At 33.5% G+C, this 21070-nt stretch overlaps 1 long non-coding RNA gene across 4 annotated transcripts in view; it reads right to left on the minus strand.

Annotated features, from left to right (window-relative positions):
* The window catches only part of LOC111091112, an 86009-nt gene that overhangs the window by 52351 nt on the left and 12588 nt on the right, over nt 1-21070 (minus strand). For 3 of the 4 annotated variants that reach the window (XR_005373943.1, XR_005373944.1, XR_005373942.1), the window contains exon 3: nt 19378-19473. This is a non-coding gene — a long non-coding RNA (uncharacterized LOC111091112). Of the gene's footprint in view, nt 1-18937; nt 19474-21070 lie in introns of those variants that run through there. The other variant, XR_005373941.1, reaches the window with a different exon arrangement.

Below are 21070 nucleotides of genomic sequence, written 5' to 3' on the forward strand. Positions count from 1 at the left end.
TCATTTTTGTTGCCATGAGGACAATGGGTGGGTGGGTAAAGTTTTCATGAAAGGGAAAGCTTGATCAGTTGGAGGCTCTTCTACATAGTCTGGATGATAAATGATGGTGATTTGGATTTGACTGATGCCCATGCAGATATGAAGAAATGGAAGGATTTAAGGTGTATTTTGGAGGTTAAATATTAAAATTTTGGAAATTTAGATGAGGGAGATGAAAAAGTATGATTGCAACTGGATGTGGAGGGGAGAGATAAAAGATTGAGTTAAACAAAATTAAGGTTAAGATTCTTAAAAATTTGCAAGTAGAGAGATCAAGTATTTAGTTCATATGCAAATCTAAGTATCAAAGAAAAGGATAGAGAGAACAAAGATAAGGTCCCTTGGCCAAATATTGTAGAATGAGAAGAGTTCAGGAGATTGCAAACGGTGATTTCACAACATTTGGAAGACAAGAGAAGGCTCTTTTAAGGAAAAGAGAAGGCTCAGTTATCCCTAGTGTTGTGATCATCAGTACTTTCAATATGGAAAACCCCAGCATCATCAGGCTTAAAATTATAGACAAAAAAAAAAGTTATAGCCAAAAACTTTAATCAGGGCCAGATCCTAGAATACAAACATATCCACTCACCTACTAAAATAGAGATCAAGAAAGTTGTTCCCAGATGAACATCAACAGAAAGGTGAGAACAGAGAGTACATTTGACCCCTAAGGTACCCATACTCTTCTGCCAAAGGAAAGACTGAAAATAAACTGACGACGATCTCCAGCTCTAAAACCATTTCAAACTTGTTTTCTTACTTAGCACTTCTGCCTTTTTCTATATAAATCTTCAACCTCTTAAATCTTGTACATAGGTGTGCAAGTCTATCAACCTGAGCAATGTGTACTTACGCTAAAGGTCATAGTAAGAGCCACACCGTCCCTATTTCCTTTGCTCTGGTACAGGTTGCTGGCTGGTTAACACATTGCCTGCCTTCCCTTCTTCCTATCACCCCCACCTAGAGAATACTATTGGACACCCACAGTGCAATGATACAGGTCAACCAAATGAAGGAGGATAAGGGGTTACCACACACTGAAACATATAATACTCTCACTTATGTTTCCCACATGTGAAATCTGTCCTTTAAAGACCTGACTTAATGCACATGCTTGTATTGTTTAAGTCATAACATTCTCTACTTTTTATTTTTTTTATTTTCTTAGTTTTTGAAACTAGCATAAGGATGTTATAACACACCATATGCACATTATTACCCTCACTGTAGGTGTCTATTGATAGTATGCATTCTTCTATGATTCTAGAATGGAGCAGAAATATTGTGGTTAGTATATAATCTCGTTGTAACTGAGGAAAATATTGTAAAAAGATTTTATACTATTCATCTGCAGATTAATGTTTCCTGTGTTTTAAAAGGCATGTTACCCAGCAGCAGATGAATGGTATAAAATGTTTAATTAAAGTCAGTCATAGCCTGCTGGCAAGAAATGACCTTACCTTCAACTCAACACTGGGACCAAAAGCATCTATTGTTTTCATTTTAAAGGAATTCAATGAAGAATATTATTTTTTGGCTTAATTCAAAAGCCATTTATTGAGTGCTTATTATGTGCAAGTATTTGAGGGCGCTAGGCATTGGGGAGTTTCAAACATGGATATGAAAGCATTATGTCTAGAAGAAGCTCACAGACTGGTCATCCACATAAGCATGTGCCACTAAGCCGTGGTGTATGATATACCAGGGCAAGAGATGTGATAGAGACAAGAGTCACGTTGAGGATGGGATGGGAAGATTTCAGCAATGCTTTCAAACATGGTATTATTATATCAGATGATCTATATAGAAATGATTTTATTCCAAATAGAAAATAGAGAGGAAACATAAAGTCAAGCAAGTAAATCTGCCTGGTACATTGTGGTGCTGAGCGCATGGAAGATCTTTTATGACTTACCAAACATCTTCTTCTTGGATACCCTGATCTCATGAATGACAGCACCCCTGAGGAATTTTCCCAAGTCAGAAATGTAGCAAGCCCCCTTGATTCCTCATTTTGAATTACTTCCACACAAAATCTTCTGTCATCAAATCCGAGCAATATTACCTTTAAATATCTTTCAAAATTTTCCCTTCCTTTCTAACCTCACTGTCTGCCACTACCTAGGTTCAGACAATTCTAGTTCCTCATCCATGCTACTCAAAACTGCCTCTTAATCATTCTCTCTGTCTTTAATCTATTCCTTGCCACAATTTAACTTCCACATTTGAGCCAGAATGAACCTTCAATTCCAAATAGAACTGTGTCATTATCCTACTCAAAATCCTTTAATGACTTTCTAATGCCTTCAAGGCCCTATTTCAAACTCTTTGATCTGATAGAAAAGGCCCTTTGTGATTTGGCCCCAATTTCCCCACTTTATGTTTTTTACTCACTACTTTTTTACCATCTAGGGTCCTGTGCTCATCAATCTCCAGTCTCTGTTTCTCTTCCCTTCCTTCTCTTTCTCTCATCACACACACACACACACACACACACACACACACACACACACCTTTATATTCAGGGTTTATTTACCCAGAACGCTGTCTCTCTTGCCATTTCACTTAGCCAATTCATGCTTTAAGACTTCCTTGTTCATCACAGATAGCACTTCTTCTGACAGGTGGGAGCTCTATTTAATCTCTGAAACTTACTTCGAGTTTATATGCTTCTCCTATATGTCTCCATAGCACATTTTTTCATACCTCTTCCATAACACTTCTCACAGTGTATAATTTGTTTGATTTTTACTCAGCTGTCATGATTACTTTGAGGATGTTTTCATATTCACATTTTTTGTTTTAGTTTTTATCTCTAGCACTTCGTTCATTATCTGCACATAGTAAATGGGAAGTTTCTTAAATATTAACAAAAGAATAAGTGATCAAATAAAGGAATGGAAGTGCTTACCTGCTTTTGTTTGCCCTGAAGCCTTTCTTTGGAACCTAAGTTTGCCCTATTGCAACTGTATATCTCAGTCCTTCATTTTCTAGATTTAGAGAGAAGCATGCAGTCCAAGCTATTTCATGTAGGAGATATCAATAGATCCTTGATGACCACTTCTTAAAATATTTTAGGTAATAGTCAAGCATCAGAGGTGTCTGATTAAAATTTAGATTGTATGATTTAACAAAAGGGCAGTTTAGGAGAAATTTACCTTGCTTGTTGTAGTAGGGACTGGCTATTGCCTATCCAGGTGTCATTCACCATATCATCCATGTTTGGCTCACTTCAATTTTATTTAGGTGCCCAACCTCTCCCACATGATTTAGACTTAAATTCCTATCAGTCTAAGCCAATCATACAGTTCCAGGTTCCATGTCAGTGATTTGTTTAGAGGTCAGGGTAATACGAGGAAATGCCTCTTGGGGAGTTTCTGAGAAAGATTTTATGTTCTTAATTAGGACAGAGGAGTCCTTTTACATGAGGTAAAAGGTTTTGCTTCTTTCATGTTACTGCTGGAATGGTGACAGTCACCCCGAGATGAGGTATACCAGCCTGAGGCCAAGGCCACACATTTGGAGTGGAAAAGTGAATAAATTCAAAGAAACTGCATTTTTGATGATATTAAGTTGCTGACTTAACTGCCTTGGGTCACCCAATGCTGAGAATTCTTGATATGTGAGATGGTAAATTGTCCTTATTGTTCACTCCAGACGAAATGTGATTTATGTTACTTGCAACAATAATTTTCTTAATTGATAGTGATGGTATTAAATTATTCAAATCTAAAATTAATACTCACATTTAATTCAGGGTTTTAAAGTTTTTTTCTTTGACTGTTTGAATATTTTGATAACCTTCCCCTTTCTCAAAATTCAATCCAATTACTTGAATGTTAAATAAAACAAACAAAAGTTAATAATATAGATGAAATGGTAGGGTATGAAGTGTTGAGAAACAAACTTAGTCACCTGATAAATGTGTGATACATTAAGATTTGACAGAAGTTTCAAATAAATATTTGAGGAAACATGATCTTAATCCAAGCTTCTCATACAATATCCACTTTGAGCTATACTGCATAATCTCACCTCACTAAAATATGAAGTATCACAAAGCAATCAAAAGTAGTATGACTGAGGAAATATAATTTTCCAAACACTAAAAAAAATTATGTCATTTTATTTGTATTTTAAATACAATGTAATAAATATCACAAAAATAATACATCACATACATATTTCCATATTATTAATTAGGGCAAAACAAAAAACAATATTTGTATTGTTCAATATGATGTATGATAATTGCTTAAAGTAATTTGCTATATAACATAACTCAGTGATATATATAATGTTAAACATAAATATTAAATTAACTTTATAGAGCACAGATATATTAATTTAGATTGTTGTCAATTGGGGATATATTATTTTGCAGGAGAAAATAAAACTAATAATAATTGGAACAAAAATAACTGGCTTTGAAACACTAATGATTTTCTGTTTATACACTGAGTTCAGAAAAATTAAGGAAAATGTTGATTTTGATGACGAGGAGCCAAAAGATGAGGTAAATCCGGGTTTGTCCACCTCCCAAACTTACGTACTTTCAATTTATACTCCACCATATAGTAGCAGGTGGAATACCTATTTTTTAGTAAGATCAATAAGAACTGATTTTTATCCCCTTAATATACTTTCTTTGCTCACATTGTAGTAAGAGTCAATCATTATGGCTTATTATAAAGTTGCATTTACATTCAGGAAAGCACCGATTTCATTTTGGAAAAAGTACCCATTTGGACTGGAGAAAGGCAAACAATGATTAAGTGTTGATAAGAAAGATGGTTAAGACATGGGAAATTAGCATGAAATACTACACAGCATTTTAATGATTTTAATAGTCATCATTATTCCAGGTATGCAAGGATAAAGATAGCCAGTGTATGTATCCTGTACAAAATATTTCACTTTCAGTTCCCTAAGATATTCCCCCATGCTAAGATGGTGAAATTTTATATGTCAAAAAATGACATATAAAATGTCAATTAAAAAAACATGAAAAACATGATTTCCCATAAAGAAAATTTTCTAGAATATAGGTTTTCCCAGAAGACCATAAAATAAGGAAAACTGTGCATGTTGAATTTTCTCTTTTAAGATTTTATTTTTCCTTTTTTAAAAAAATTTTTTTTTTCATGAGAGACACACAGAGAGAGGCAGAGACATAGGCAGAGGGAGAAGCAGGCTCCCTGAAGGGGAGCCTGATGCAGGACTCGATCCCAAGACCCTGGGATCACAACCTGAGCCAAAGGCAGACATTCAACCCCTGAGCCACCCAGGTGCCTCTGCATGTTGAATTTTTAACTTAAGTTATATTGGGTTATGCTTTGGGTTGTACGTAAATGGTTGGAAAACATAACATGATTATACAGACTTCTGTTTCAAGGTGGCAGACCTAGCTCATATATTTATCTGACATATACAGTAAAGAAGGGATTCTTTCAACATATCTGACATTTTTGTGAATTTATAGACAATAAAAAGTAAGTGACATTGGAAGTAGATTGTAGTAAAGTGACAAAATTCTACCTTAGATTCTTTAGTTTCTAAAGTGACCATTAGGGTAATAATGAGATTTCTGTGGAATGTTTCTTTTTCTTCATCTATGAAAATCAGTTCCCCAATAATCAGTGATTCACAACTGATTATTTACTAATTTACCATGATAGTAGATATAAAAGGAAAAGTAAATTTCATCAAACTAATAAAGAGTTCACTTATGAATATATTGTGATTGATACGATGTGAAATATCTATGAGAAGACCTCCAGGCAGAGCCTATAAATGGATATTTTGTTTTGGCTCCACTGCCAATTTTATTTTTATTTATTTTTAAAGATTTTATTTACTTATTCTTGAGAGACACAGAGAGAGAGAGGCAGAGATAGGCAGAGAGAGGAGCAAGCTCCTCGTGAGGCTTTCCCAGGACCCTGGGATCATGACCTGAGCCAAAGGCAGACGCTCAACCTCTGAGCCACCCAGGCATCCCCACTGCCAATTTTAGATCCTATAGGTTCCTAGTTCCATTTTTCTTCAGTCCTAAAATAAAATGCATTATATTTAACCTGCTCTGGTTAAAAGCTTGAACCATGCTTTCAAGATTATTCCTTTTAAAATATGTCCATGGGTATCTCATTGTGGTTTTGATTTGTATTTCTTTGGTGGCAAGTGTTGTGGAGCAGTTTCTCATGTGCTTGTTGGCCATGTGTATGTCTTCTTTGGTGAAATTTCTGTTCTGCATCACTTGCCATCAGGGAAATACAAATCAAAACCACAATGAGATACCACCTCACACCAGTGAGAATGGGGAAAATTAACAAGTCAGGAAACCACAAATGTTAGAGAGGATGTGGAGAAAGGGGAACCCTCTTGCACTGTTGGTGGGAATGTGAACTGGTACAGCCACTCTGGAAAACTGTATGGAGGTTCCTCAAAGAGTTAAAAATAGAGCTGCCCTACGACCCAGCAATTGCACTGCTGGGGATTTACCTCAAAGACACAGATGCAGTGAAATGCCAGGACACTTGCACCTCAATGTTCATAGCAGCAATGTCCACAACAGCCAAACTGTGGAAGGAGCCTCAGTGTCCTTCGACAGATGAATGGATAAAGAAGATGTGGTCTATATATACAATAGAATATTACTCAGCCATCAGAAAGGATGGATACCCACCATTTGCTTCGACGTGGATGGCACTGGAGGATATTATGCTGACTGAAGTAAGTCAACCAGAGAAGGACAATCCTTATATGGTTTCACTCATATAGGGAATATAAAAAAGAGTAAAAGGGATGATAAGGGAAAGGAGGGAAAATGAGTGGAAAAAATTAGAGAGGGAGACAAAACATGAGAGACTCCTAACTCTGGGAAATAAACAAAGGGTAGTGGAAGGGGTGGTGGGTGGGAGGATGGGGTATCTGGGTGACAGACACTGAGGAGGGCACTTGATGGGATGAGCACTGGGTGTTATGCTATATATTGGCAAATCGAACTTCAATAAAAAAGTAAAAATAGATTTAAAAATAAAAATAAACAAACAAATAAATAAATAAATAAAATATGTCTATGGGGGTAGTTAGATGGTACAGTCAGTTAAGCAACCAACTCTGAGTTTTGGCTAAGGCTCTGATCTCAGGGTCATGAAATTGAGCACCAGCTCAGGCTCCAGGCTTGGAAGAGTCTGCTTAAGCCTCTCTCCCTCTCTGCCCCTCATCCTTCCCTCTCTGTCTCTCTGTCAAATACGTAAATCTTTTTAAAAAATGAAATAAAATTGCCCATGATTCAGAATCAACTGGAAGTTAATTCTAGAATTTAATCCTGAAGTTCTCTCCAAATTTTCTGATTTGGTAAGTTTGATACATAGTAACCACTCAATAATGGATTGAATGGAATATACCAGATAAATGAGAATAAATAAGAACAAATGAGTGAATGAAATGACATTAGAATCTCTATGTATGTATTTGTACTCTTACAGGCAGTAGATTAATATAGGTATATATACTAAGAGCTATTTTTTCCACACAGAGTTTAGCTTTTTACTCAATAGAAATGACGGTTGTTATTGCTTTCTTTGATGTCTGTGTTATGAGTTGAACCAGAGCATCTTCCAACATAACCAAGTGTTGAAATTACCAACACTATTTACATCCAGAGAGAGCGTTATTACAGCTTGTAACCTGAAGATATCAGCAATCTGATTGGCAACATTTTGTGAGGCAAGCTCTAACTCAATTAATCTCTCTTCAATCACCATAATTGATGAGTTCTCACATAAATTCTCCTTTTTTTCTTCCAAAATTACCTTGTCAACAATAAAAGCAAGGGAAATATGAAAGAACAAAGCACTTTTATAAGTTCCAAAGATTCTAAAATGATTTTTATCCCCTCTTGGTAGACACTTTCTTTGCGCAATACTTCTTTTTAGTAGCACATCTGACACTGGACGTCTGACCTCTGCTACTCTAATAGTTGTTAATGGAAACCTCACCTCATGCAAAGATAAAATGGATTTTTGGCAGCTGTGAGAGATTATGAAGAGTAAGACCAATCTTAGTTGGAATAAGAAGAAAAGAAGGCATCTGTACCTTAAACTCCTCAGCTGGTTTTCATTATACATCAAGCCTACATTTATTACAAAGAGGGTAGCCAAGAGACAGACATTGATAGGTCTTTGCACTTAGAATAAGAAGGCCAGTACTTGATAAATTCTACTTTTCATCTTGACTTGAGTTCAAATGACTCTTAAATCTGTTTGAATTATACGGGATATATCTGGGAAACAAACTCAAGAAGACCTCTAATTTTGTCCTTATCTGATTGGTTTGGCCTTTATTTTTATCTTGAGTATTGTGAAATTTTAGTTCTTCCAACTCATTAAAAGAAATAAGTGGTTCTATAAATCCCTAAAGTTTTATAAATAAAACTCACTTAAAATTGGTTTTATGATATGCTTTATATATTTATGTTTAATATGGTTTTGTTTGATGTCTTGGGAATTTACAATATGACCAAACAAAGAAGAGGGTATATACATAGTCCTGATATAGGAACAGCTTGATTTGAGCCTAATTTCCACAAGTAGAGATCAGTTGCATTAGAATTCTAAGGGTTATTCTTTGTTGTGTTTTGTAATGCTTATGTATTTAAATGTTGGTAAGAGAAATAAAATTCTGGATCTTGAACATTTTCTAAAGCATTAATATAACTGTAAGTCTAGAATACATAATATTTTAGAGGATTAGAAAAGGGACAACAGAGGGCTTATACCCAGATATTTGAATCAAGGGAATAAAATACAGATCTATTCATATTACATATTTGAGTTCAAAGGAAGAATGGTAGTTTCAGAGGTAACATATTTGGAGAAGTTTTAAGTTACTTTGAGAGAGGAGTAAGAGAAAATGAGGGCACAGATCATTGGGAAAAGTCTATGAAGAAAACCAGTTCCATGCAATTCAATAAAATTTAAATAAACACTTGAAATATATATGAAACTTATATATAAGGCATTGTATTTCATAAGTTTTGAGATGGATAAAGGATATGACCCCTATAATCAGTGAGCCTATAAACTAATGACAAGCCAGAAGGGTACAAATGATTTTACCTCACTGTGAATCAAGATGGTGAGACTATGGCTAAGATTCTAGAATTGAGGTGTTTTTAAATTTATTGGCAGATAATGTATTCACATAACTCACATAAAGGATATATATTTACTGAAAAGTCCTCTTTCTGTCTCTGCTCCCCTTTTTTTAAAATTTACTTGTTCATGAGAGACGCAGCGACATAGGCAGAGGGAGAAGCAGACTCCTGGAGGGAGCCTGATGCAGGACTCGATCCTAGGACCCCAGGATCACGACCGATGCCCAACCACTGAGCCACCCAGGAGCCCCAGTCTCTGCTCTCCTTAACTGTGATCAACTTTTAATAATTTCTTATTTATCACCTAGAGAATTTTATTCACATATAGAAGCCAACATAGATATAAACTGTTTTTCCCCATTTTTACAAAAATTATACTAGACCATATACATGTTCTGCATTTTGATTGTTTTGTTTTACAAAAGATGTTGACGATATTTCCATACAAAGCATAAAGAGCTTATATTTTTGTTTTGTTTTGTGTTCCACATCCATGTTATTCTACTATATGAATATGTCATAATGTATTTAATCACCATTGATGTATGTTAAAAACAAAAACAAAAACAAAAACAAAAAACAAAACAACAGGAGTTCCTGGGTGGCTCAAGCAGTTAAGTGTCCTACTTTTCATTTTGGCTCAAGTCATGATCTCAGGGTTGTGAGATTATGCCCCAGCATGGGCTCCACACTCCGCAGAGAGGCAGCTCCTCTCCATCTCCTTCTGCCCTTCTCCCTACTTGTCTATGTACTCTCTCTCTCTCACTCATAAAAACATTAAATATTAAAAAAGCAGCAACAACAACATTGCTGCAAACATAACCTTTTAAACATATTTTATCCTCTTACATACCTGCTGGAGTATTTGTATGATGAATTTTTATATGAAATTGCTGAAGCAAGGGATGTCTGGGTGGCTCAGTGGTTGGGCACCTCCCTTCCACCCAGGGTGTGATCCTGGAGTCCCGGTATCGAGTCCCGCATCAGGCTCCCTGCATGGAGCCTGCTTCTCCCTCTGTCTCTGCCTCTCTCTCTCACTCTCTCTCTCTCTCTGTGTCTCTCATATATAAATAAATAAAATCTTTAAGAAAAAAAAGAAATTGCTGAAGCAAAGGGTATATATGTATATAACGTCAGTAGTATGGTGACGAGGGCTGCTCATCAATATTACTGTTCTTCCTCTGAGTACAAAGTGAGATTGCACTTCTTCATCCACTGAGTGATACCTAGAGTGGCCTGCCACTTCCTGCGATAATTATGTAGCATACAGGATTAATAATCTTTATTATTTTAGGCACTTTCTGTTTCATGTAGATAAGATTTCCAAATTGCCCTTCATAGGGAATATGCCAATATACATGCATACCAAAACCATAGTCTTTAAAACATTGTTTATTTTTTTTAAAGATTTTATTTATTTATCCATGAAAGACACAAAGAGGCAGAGACATTGGCAGAGGGAGAAACAGGCTCACTGTGACGACCCTGATGTGGGACTCAATTTCAGGACCCTGGGATCCTGACCCGAGCCAAAGGCAGATGCTCAACCACTGAACCACCCAGGCATTCCCATTGTTGGTCTTTTTATGTCAGATTTTTAAAAAAGTTGTATTACAATGGAATTTTACTTTGCATTTTCATTAATGGAGTGAAATTAAATCTTTTTGGATATTGACTTACATGTCAGAATGACTTACATGTCTTTTTGTTTTTCTTTTTTTTTTTTTGTAAAATTATTTATTTACTTATTTGAGAGAGATAACGATATCGAGAGAGAGAGAGAGAGAGAGAGGAGAGAGAGAATGAGCAGAAGGGAGAGGGAGAAGCAGGCTCCCTGCCCAACAGGGCATCTAACATGGGGCTGGATCCCAGAACCCTGGGATCATGACTTGAGAACAAGGCAGACTGAGTGAGCCACCCACTAGTATGTCTTTTGGTATGAATTATTTGTTCATTCTTTTATATATTCAAACAAATAATTTTGAACACTTATTATGCAGCAGCCATTATTCTAGGTGTTAGAGAAATTGGAAATGAACAAAATAGTAAAACCTTAACTTATTTAAGTTTACCATTCCAGTGAATGTAGGAAAATAAGAAACAGACCAATAAAATGCAAGTATTTGAGACAGAAATTACTACCAAAGAGAAAATAAACTAGAATAGAGATATGTAACTAATAGGATGAAGTTGGTTTGCAATTATGAAACCTAATCTGGAAGCATAGGGTAAGAGGAAATGAGATGGTGAGTCACGTGGATATTTGGGGAGAACATTCCAGAAAAGAGAAACAGCAAATACAAAACACCTGATGTAGAGTACATTTGGTGCTAAAAGAGCTGCAAAAAATAATATGTCTAGGGAAAAAAAATGATGCAAAAATATGAGGAGATGAGGGCACACAGGGCATAGTTCTGATTATACAAAACCCTACAGGTCATTTTAAGGACTTTGGTTTTTATGCTACTGGAGATGATTGACTCGAAGGGCAATGTTTTTTATGCTTAAAAGGATGATTCTGACTGCTGTGTTCACAGTCCTTAGATTATTCTTATAGATGGTTTTAACATTTTCTTTCTTATGAATTGGTAGCAGGTCTGTTTATCAGGGAGATGGGCCTTTTGTCACATGAATGACATGCATTTTGTCTCACTCTGTCATCTGCTTTTGTCTTTTTAAAAGTTTTTCACTCTTATCTATTACTTTGTGATGCAAGAAAGATTTTAATATAGTCAATTTTATCAAAATTATCTTTTCTGATTACTACATTTTAGTTGGAATTAGCGTCTCCACTACAAAATTGTAAAATATTCTTGGTCCATTCTTATTTATCCATCATTTCTTCTCCCCATCTTTTTTATTTTTATATTTTTAAAAGATTTTATTTATTTATTCATGAGAGACACAGAGAGAAGCAGAGACATAGGCAGAGAGAGAAGCAGGTTCCCTGTGAGGAGCGTGATGTAGGACTCAATCCCAGGATCCCAGGAACACACCCTGAGCCAAAGGCAGACTCTCATCCACTGAGCCATCCAGGTGTCCCTCCCAACCTTTTTTTTAAACATAAAAATCTTTAGGTCACTTGGAACTCATCCTTGTATGTAGTATGGATCTATCTAACTACTTTCTCACAGATTGTTTTTCAGTTCTCTTAACAATTTTTATTCACTTTTACTGAATGGGCAATATTTTTCTGACTAATTTTTAAAGATCGCTTTTATCATAAAGTCTTGTTTCTATAGAGATTATTTCTGAACTTTGTCCTCTCTTCTGTTGGCTTGTCTGCTTAATCATATTATAAGTTAGCATTGTTTTAATAGTGGAAATTTTATAGTATGTTCTAGTAAGTGGTATATCTAGTCTTTATTACTTACTCCTTTTTAGCTGTTTTCTAAATTTTTAGTTTTCTATTTAACTTTAGAATTACTTTGTCTAATTGAAGGAAAAATATATTAATATGTTTATTGAGATCATATTAAGTCTATAACAAAATTCAGGAATATTTCTCTTAGTATGATATTAAATATTATGACCAGGGTTATACATGCCATTTCTCTAAGTCTTTTAAGAAAGCCAAGGAGTTTTTCAAGTTTTCATTGCAATTTTTTCTTCTTGTTAAATTTATGCTTTAGATATTATACATTGTGTATCATTTATAAATTAGATCTTCTATTTCACTATATCTTCTAATATGTATTAGCTTGTGCATATGGAAGTTTTTTATTCAAATTAAATTTATTTATTTATATATATTAAATTTTAATTATTTATTCATGACAGATACACAGAGAGAGAGGCAGAGACACAGGCAGAGGGAGAAGCAGGCTCCATGCAGGAAGCCTGATGTGGGACTCGATCCAGAGTTTCCAGGATCACACCCCAGGCTGAAGGTGGCGCTAAACCGCTGGGCCACGGGGCTGCCCCCAAATTAAATTTATATCAATGTTTTTTTGTTTTTGTTCTGCTGTTTTCTTATGTTATTGTTTATTATGTTTGGATTTTCCATATATACAGTCATATTATTTGAAAATAGTGATAGATATCTTTTTCTTTCCAACGTTATAATGTTTATTTCTTAACTTGTTTAGTCTCAATGACTGGTTTTCAAATATAATATTAAGTAAATGGAAGTGCATCAGGTTCTTATACCTGACCTTGCTGAAAATCTATCTACTAGTCCCCATTAGGCATGATGACAGTGTTTGTGTAGAAATAGATATACTTAATCATGTTAATAAGGTATTTCTTCTTTATTTTTTTAAGTTTTTGTTTAAATTCTAATTTGTTAACATACAGTGTAATATTAGTTCCAGGTATAGAATTCAGTGTTTCAACACATATAATGTTACAAACAAAACACACAGTAATACTGTCTTTCATATTTACCCTTTGCAGTTATCTCTACTAGTGTTCTTTATTTTTCATTTGGGTTCATGCTATTTTCTAGCAACTTTTTATTTCAAAAACAAACATATATAACACCCACTTTTCATCACAACCAGTGCCCTCCTTAATACTCGTCACCCACTTAACGAATCCCCTTGCCCACATCCCCTCCAGCAACCCTCAGATTGTTCTTGATGGTTAAGAGTCTGTTTTATGATTTGCCACTCTTTTTTTCCCCACGATGTTCATCTGTTTTATTTCTTAAATTCTACATATGAGTGAAATCATTTGTCTTTCCCTGACTGATAATAATACATATTACCATAAGTATATGTTTACCATAATACACTCTAGCTCCACCCACATCCTCCATCTTGCAAATGGCAAGATTCCATTCTTTTTTATGGCTGAATAATATTCCGTTGTGTATCTATACCACTTCTTTATCTATTCATCAGTTGATGGACATTTAGGCTACTTCCATATATTGGTTATTGTTGATAATGCTGCTCTAAACATAGGAGTGCATGTATCCTTTTGAATTAGTGTTTGTATATTCTTTGGGTAAATACCCAGTAATGCTATTGCTGGATCATAGGATAGTTGTATTTTTAACTTTCTGAGGAACCTCCATACTGTTTTCCAGAGTGGCTGCACCAGTTTGCATTCCCACCAACAGTGTGAGAGGGCTCCCCTTTCTCCACACCCTCACCAACATTGTTTTCTATATTGTTAATTTTAGCCATTCTGTTTGTTGTGAGGTGATATCTCATTATAATTTTGATTTGTGTTTCCCTGATGATTAATTATATTGACCATCTTTTCATGTGTCTTTTAGCCATCTGTATGCCAAGAAGGTATTTGTATTTAATTTCTTTCTATACAAAATGGATGTTAAATTTTATTAAATTTATTCGTATCTCTGATGATTTTATTTCTTTAAATTTCTAATATGTTATAATAATGTCAGCTGATGTGCCATATTTACATTCCTGGAATAAACTCATTTAAAAAATGTTACAGGGTTCTATTTTGAAATACCTTAGGATTTTTAATTAATATTCATAACTAAAATGTATCTATAATTTTATTTAATTATAAAGTAATCTGTTGGTAGACATTTGGGTTAAATCTAAGTTTTGGCTACTATGAATAATGCTTCTGTGAATATTCATATACAAGTGTTTATGTAGACATTTTAAAATTCTCCTTGTGATATACATAAGATTGGAATTTTTCTGGGTCACAGGGTAACTTTATGCTTAACTTCTTAAACAATTGCCAAACTGTTTTCCAGTCTTTTGTTTGTTTTTTTTTTTGTTTTTGTTTTCCAGTATTAAAGCCTATTTTTGTCTAATAATAGTATAGTTACTGTAGCTCTGTGTATTGCCCTTTGCATGGTATAATATTTTCTAACTTTATTTCACCCTATTTATGTTTTTAAATTTAAAATATGTCTTTTTTTGGACAGCCTATATTTGGATTATAGTTTCTTCTTAACTTTTATATTAATTTCTACCTTTTGAATGGAATGTTTATTCCCTTTTATATTTAGTGTAATTATTGATGATTTAGTATTTATGTCTGTGATTTTGCTGTCTGTTTTCTATATGTGTTGTATCTTCTTTATTCCTCTATTTTTCCATTACTGCAACTTTTTGTATTAAGTAACTGTTAGATAATAAATAGATAATTTATCATTTTAATTCCCTTTTTGTTTATTTCACTGTATCTTAAGATTTATTTTCTTAGTGGCTGACCTGGTAATTACAATTAACATCTTAACATTTAACAATGTAGCTTAGACTAATACCGATCTGATTTCAGTAATTTCACTAATTACAGTAAATTTCAGTAAATACAGAACATTGCCTCTGTATAGCTCCTCTCCCTCCAGCTTCTTTGTTTTGTTATTGTCACACAAATTGCATCTTTTTCGTTGCATATGCATTGCTTCATACACTGTGTCCATCATCACAGATATGATTATTGCTTTATGAAGCTGTCTTTTTTTTTAGTTTTTATTTATCTTTTTATTATTTATTTATTCATGTGAGACACAGAGAGAGGCAGAGACACAGGCAGAGGGAGAAGCAGACTCCCTCCAGGGAGCCTGATGTGGGATTCCATCCCAGGACCCAGGGATCACCACTGGAGCCAAAGACAAACCCTCACCACTAAGCCACCAAGGCGCCCCTGAAGCTATATTTAAATAAGGTAGGAGACAATAATGTTACAAACAAAACACACAGTAATACTTTCTTTTATATTTACCCTTTGCAGTTATCTCTACTAGTGTTCTTTATTTTTTCATTTGGGTTCATGCTATTTTCTAGTGTCTTTTTATTTCAAAAACAAAAATGAAAACTCCCTTTTAGTATTTCTTGTAAGTAAAGTCTGACAAAGATGAATTCTCCCAGTTTCTGTTTATCTGAGAACATCTTAATTTTTCTCCTTCATTTTGAAGGATAATTTTGCTGAATATCAGATTATCAGTTAACAATCTTCTTTTATTCAGCACTTTGAAAGTCATGAAACTGTCTTCTGACCTCGTGGTTTCTAATTTGAAATCTGCTATTAATTTTATGGAGGTTCCCTTATATATGACAAGTTGTTTCTTTCTGTGTCTTTCAAGATTCTTTGTGTTGTCTTTCAACACTTACATTATGATATTTCTATCCGTGGATCTCTTTGAATTTACCTTTCTTGGAATTGTTGGATGTTTTGGCCATTATTTCTTTAGAGATTACTTCTGGCCCATTTTCTGTTGCCTGTCCTTGTAGGATTCCCATTACACATATGCTGGCCCATATGATAGAGTTTCAGAAGTCTCTGTGATTGTGTTCACTTTTCTTTATTCTTTTTTCTTTTTTTTTTTTCTATTCTTCAGACTGGATAATCTCCTGTGATTTCTGTTTAGTTTTTCTTTTTATTCTCTCTTCTGCCCCCTCAAATCTCCTGGTGACTGACTAGTGAATTATTTCATTTATTATACATTATGATTCCAGAATTTCTATTGGAGTCTTTATTTTTCTCTTTGTTGCTAATCTCAGTCTGATATGACACTGTTCTCAAACTTTGCTATCGTTCTTTAAGAATGGTTTCCTTTAATTCTTTGAAAATATTTAAAAGAGTTGATTTAAAGTCTTTATGTAGTCTAGTTTCAGGGATAGTATTTATTGACTGTTTCTTTGTTTTCTAGATCTGTCGTACTGTTTATTTGAATATTGTGTAAATTTTGGTAAAAAGTGGACATTGTAAATAGCACAATGTGGCAACTCTGAAAATCAGATTTTTCACCTTCCCAGGATTTATAGCTGTTTTGATATTGTTATTGTTGCTGCTCATTTATTTGGTAACTTTCCTGGACTAATACTGTCAAGTGGTAATTCTTGGTCATGTGTGACTAATGCTATCCCTGGCCGGCTTGCTTAGGATCAGTTAGTGCCTCCACAGAATTTTCCTTGAATTCCCAGCACTGGTCTCCCAGCTTTTGCCAAATGGCTCTGGGGACATGGTGAGAAAAATCTTTACCATCCAGCTCAGCAACATACAACTCCGCCTTACCCTTCACTTCCTGTCTTCACAGAACTTCACAATGTCCCTGGTCAAATACACTTGTGTGGCCTTCTAGATTTCCAGGAAGACGTTGGATTTTTTAAAACCCTTACTTGAGACTTTTTGACCAGTACCCCTAGGGGAAAATCTGATCTCTCCAAACAGGCAGGGACCAAATCTAAGATAGACAAGCTTTGAGAATAGAGTTTTCTACAGAATTTCCTGTCCTCTGAGAATGGGCCTTTGTAAGAATTCTATTCTATTTCAATTCCTTTAGTGATTGTGAAGCTGCTAATTTTCAACCTGATTGAAAGTCTTTTGAATTATTCCTTGGAGTTTGTTTGAAGAAAACGGTGGGGATAGAGCAAGTTAAAAATGCCCCAAAGCTTGCCCTTGTCAAGATTCATCCTTTTCTTTTCTTTTCTTTTTGTATGAATATTTCTCAGATTGTTATAAACACTTTTTTTCTTTTATTAGATGAGTTACAACCTTTCATATTTTTTGATAATACAGATTTTTACATTTCTAACAAAACAGCTCATGTTTTATTTTCTATGTTTCAATTTTTGTTACCAAATGGTCTCTATGGGTATAATTACATAATTAACACAGTCCTTCATTCTTGTCCTTTTTAATACCCACTAAATTTAGGCAAAAGTAATGTATTTCAAATTTTACCTTTGTAATGTAGTATACTGCATTAAACTATACTTTGTAATATTATTTGTCCAAGCTTTTATTCCTTTTCTGTGTATGATTTTTGATATTTGTGTCACTCTACATTGTTTTTATAAGTTATTTTTACATTGTTTTCTGTGACTCATATCTCCAGTTGATGGACTATTAGTAATTATATTCAAAGCTCACTACTAGTGTTTTACTATCATTTCCCAGTTATTCTTTTATTAACTGAGGTTTTTTCTCTTTTTCCTCAAATAAAGATCATAGAAATAACATTCCCTGATACCTTATATGTTCAAGTTTGTCTTCAGTTTTGATACCTAAAAGGCATTTTTTCTGAATTAAAATGTTTCACATATCCTTTCTTTGAATATCTTTAAGATGTTTATTGATTGATTTTAGATATTGGATTTTACTATAGACAAATTTGAGGCTATCATCATTTTACTTTCATATTTATGTTATTTTTAGCCTACCTGTCTAGAGAGAGTAATTTGTTTAGTTCTGAAATCTAGTATTTATTTTTATTTTTCTCAATGTTGACAATAATGGATCAAATTGTATGGCATATAGTATCCATTTTGGTAGAAACTCATTCTTTTATTTTTAGAATGTTTTTCATATTTAAACAATTAAATATTTGTTCTGTAACATTATTTTGATTTTCTTTTTGAAGATTACAAATATGCATATGCTGGAACATCTTGCCTGCCTTTGTTATGTACTTTTTTCTCTAATTTGTGAACTGCTTTTTACAAAAAAAAAAATATATATATATATATTTCAATTGCACTTATTTTTCTTAATTGTGACTTTTGCATCCTTTACTTTTTTTCTGAGCCTCTCTTCACCTTTATACATATTCTATTTTTATTTTTATGTCTGTGACTTAAAAAATAATCTTGAGTTCTTCTTGATTGTGTTTCATCACCTTCTCATATTCATTCTTACTTCCCTGAGTTTTTCTGTTTTTGTCTTAAGGATTTTCTTCCTATAGGATTTCACTTTATTTTAATACATTTATTTTTCTCTGTTTTTATCTATCTAATGCTATTGTTGGTCTAGTTAGTGTTCTTTGTTTGACAATAAATTTTTCCCCTAATTCCTTCTGTCTCATTGCATGTATTTCTAGGTGCTGGGCTGTTTTTTTTTTTTTTATTTATTTTTTTTTTTATGTCTAGTTAAAGCATGTGTTAGTGTCTTAAAACCAGATATCTAAAAATATTCCCCTCGTGGGGAATGGTTACATAATATTATAAGATAATTGTTTTTCTTAATTTCAAATATTTCTTCTTCAATGCCACAAAGATACTTTCTAGTAAATGCTATTGTGTGAATGATTTTTTTCTTTTTAATTCCTTTGACTTTTCTGTTTTTCTAAAACTAAGTTAAAGAGTTTATTGACATTACCCATTTGCCTCAGTTTTCATCCCTTTTGTTTCCTCAGCATGTGATGCACAGCTTCAGATATATATTGAATTTTAATACTGTCCCATATTCAGCTCTGTTTTCCTCCACTTGACATTTCTTACCAGGTGGTGTTTATATGAACTTACTTGCTTTCTCCAGCTCTTACAAATAGTACAGACATGTCTTCTAGTTTTTTTGAAAATAGATTTCAAGATTTGCTTTCCTCTTCTACTTAGAGATTTCTATGAAAAGAGAGAATGTCTTTAGCTTATACAGTCATATTCATACTGGGAGTCTTATTCATATTTACTTATCATCTATTACGTATATGGAAATGTAGGAAGTTGACATTCCAGTTTTTATACTTTTCTTGTCTAGGAAAAAAATACAAGATGTTTTTAGGAACAAAATACATTACTAGTAAAATTTCCAGCATATAATAACCAGCAAATTATATAGGTTTTCAATGCATAAGGTTTTAGATTGTTTCACAACCAGCTACAAATTTATTTTTAAGATTTATTTATGATAGACAGAGAGAGACAGAGAGAGAGAGAGAGAGAGGCAGAGACACAGGAGAAGGGAGAAGCAGGCTCCATGCCGGGAGCTCGACGTGGGACTCGATCTTGGAACTCCAGGATCGCGCCCTGGGCCAAAGGCAGGCGCTAAACCGCTGAGCCACCCAGGGATCACCTACAAACTGATCTTGAAACATGAGTCTAAGTTACTAAATATGAACGCCTAAAAATAAATTCATTGTGAATTTAAAATAAAAAAATAAGGTACAATTTTAATGTGATTAAAATGCTAAGGAATAAGTTTTATTAAAAAAATCCTGTCTAAAAAATTTAAAGAAAGATTAAATGAGACCTGACCAACTAATTTAATCTACTCTATAGCCAACTCATCTTCCACTCTCAGTTAAAATATCTAGTCATTGGCAATAAAATTTATTAAATAACTATAAGCTACTAAATAAGCTAAGTAAAGGTTATGTACTTGTTAATTTATTAATCACTCACCAGTCATTCATCATATATGTATTCATTCAACAAATAATTTTTTATCACCCATTGTATGTAGCTGATTAAGGTACTAATGGCCCTGCCCTTGAAGAACATAGTCTATTAGAGAAACATTAAGGAAGTAATTGAAAAAGTGATGTGCAAAAAAAAAAAAAAAGAAAAATAATATTAGTAAAGAGGATTAATAAAGAAAAATGAGTAAAATAAAATTATCAAGGTAAAGTACAGATTTCTACAAAAGTATATAAAACTAGTTTTTTTCTTTTAAACTTTTTTCTTACATTTTATGAAAGAAAGAATTAAATTAATATTTTACAGTCATTTTCTTTTGTTGGGCTGAAAAACTACCAAAATAAAAACTGCGGAAAAATATAACATTAAAAATAATCAAAACAAGCTAGGAATTTTATCAACAGAACTTGAAAACAGGGTTTGATAAGGAATACTTTCCTGTTATTTTTATGTTTTTGTCAACCTTTTGATATTTCCTATTCTAATATTTATAAATTCAAAATTCATCCTTTTAAACACTGTTTTTGTTAACTATTGTGTATGGAAGAGTAAGATCTATAGGAAAACTAAACAAATGCCAATTTAATATTAAGTTAAAATTTATTTAGTTTTAGTTCATTCTGTAAATTTCATCTTTTTTACAGACAAGTATTCACCAAAGCAACAGAAACATGTTGTTTTAAAATTATTATTCTGTTGTAAAATGGTTTGTAGTTACCCTAATTATAGTAGTGTATGATTATCAATAATGCATAGCCTTTATTTTAAGCCAGGTTGTCTAACTCTAGAATCTGCTCACCTA

The sequence above is a fragment of the Canis lupus genome, chromosome 19, assembly GCF_011100685.1.
Source record: "Canis lupus familiaris isolate Mischka breed German Shepherd chromosome 19, alternate assembly UU_Cfam_GSD_1.0, whole genome shotgun sequence".
In the NCBI taxonomy this organism is placed as follows: Eukaryota; Metazoa; Chordata; class Mammalia; order Carnivora; family Canidae; genus Canis; species Canis lupus.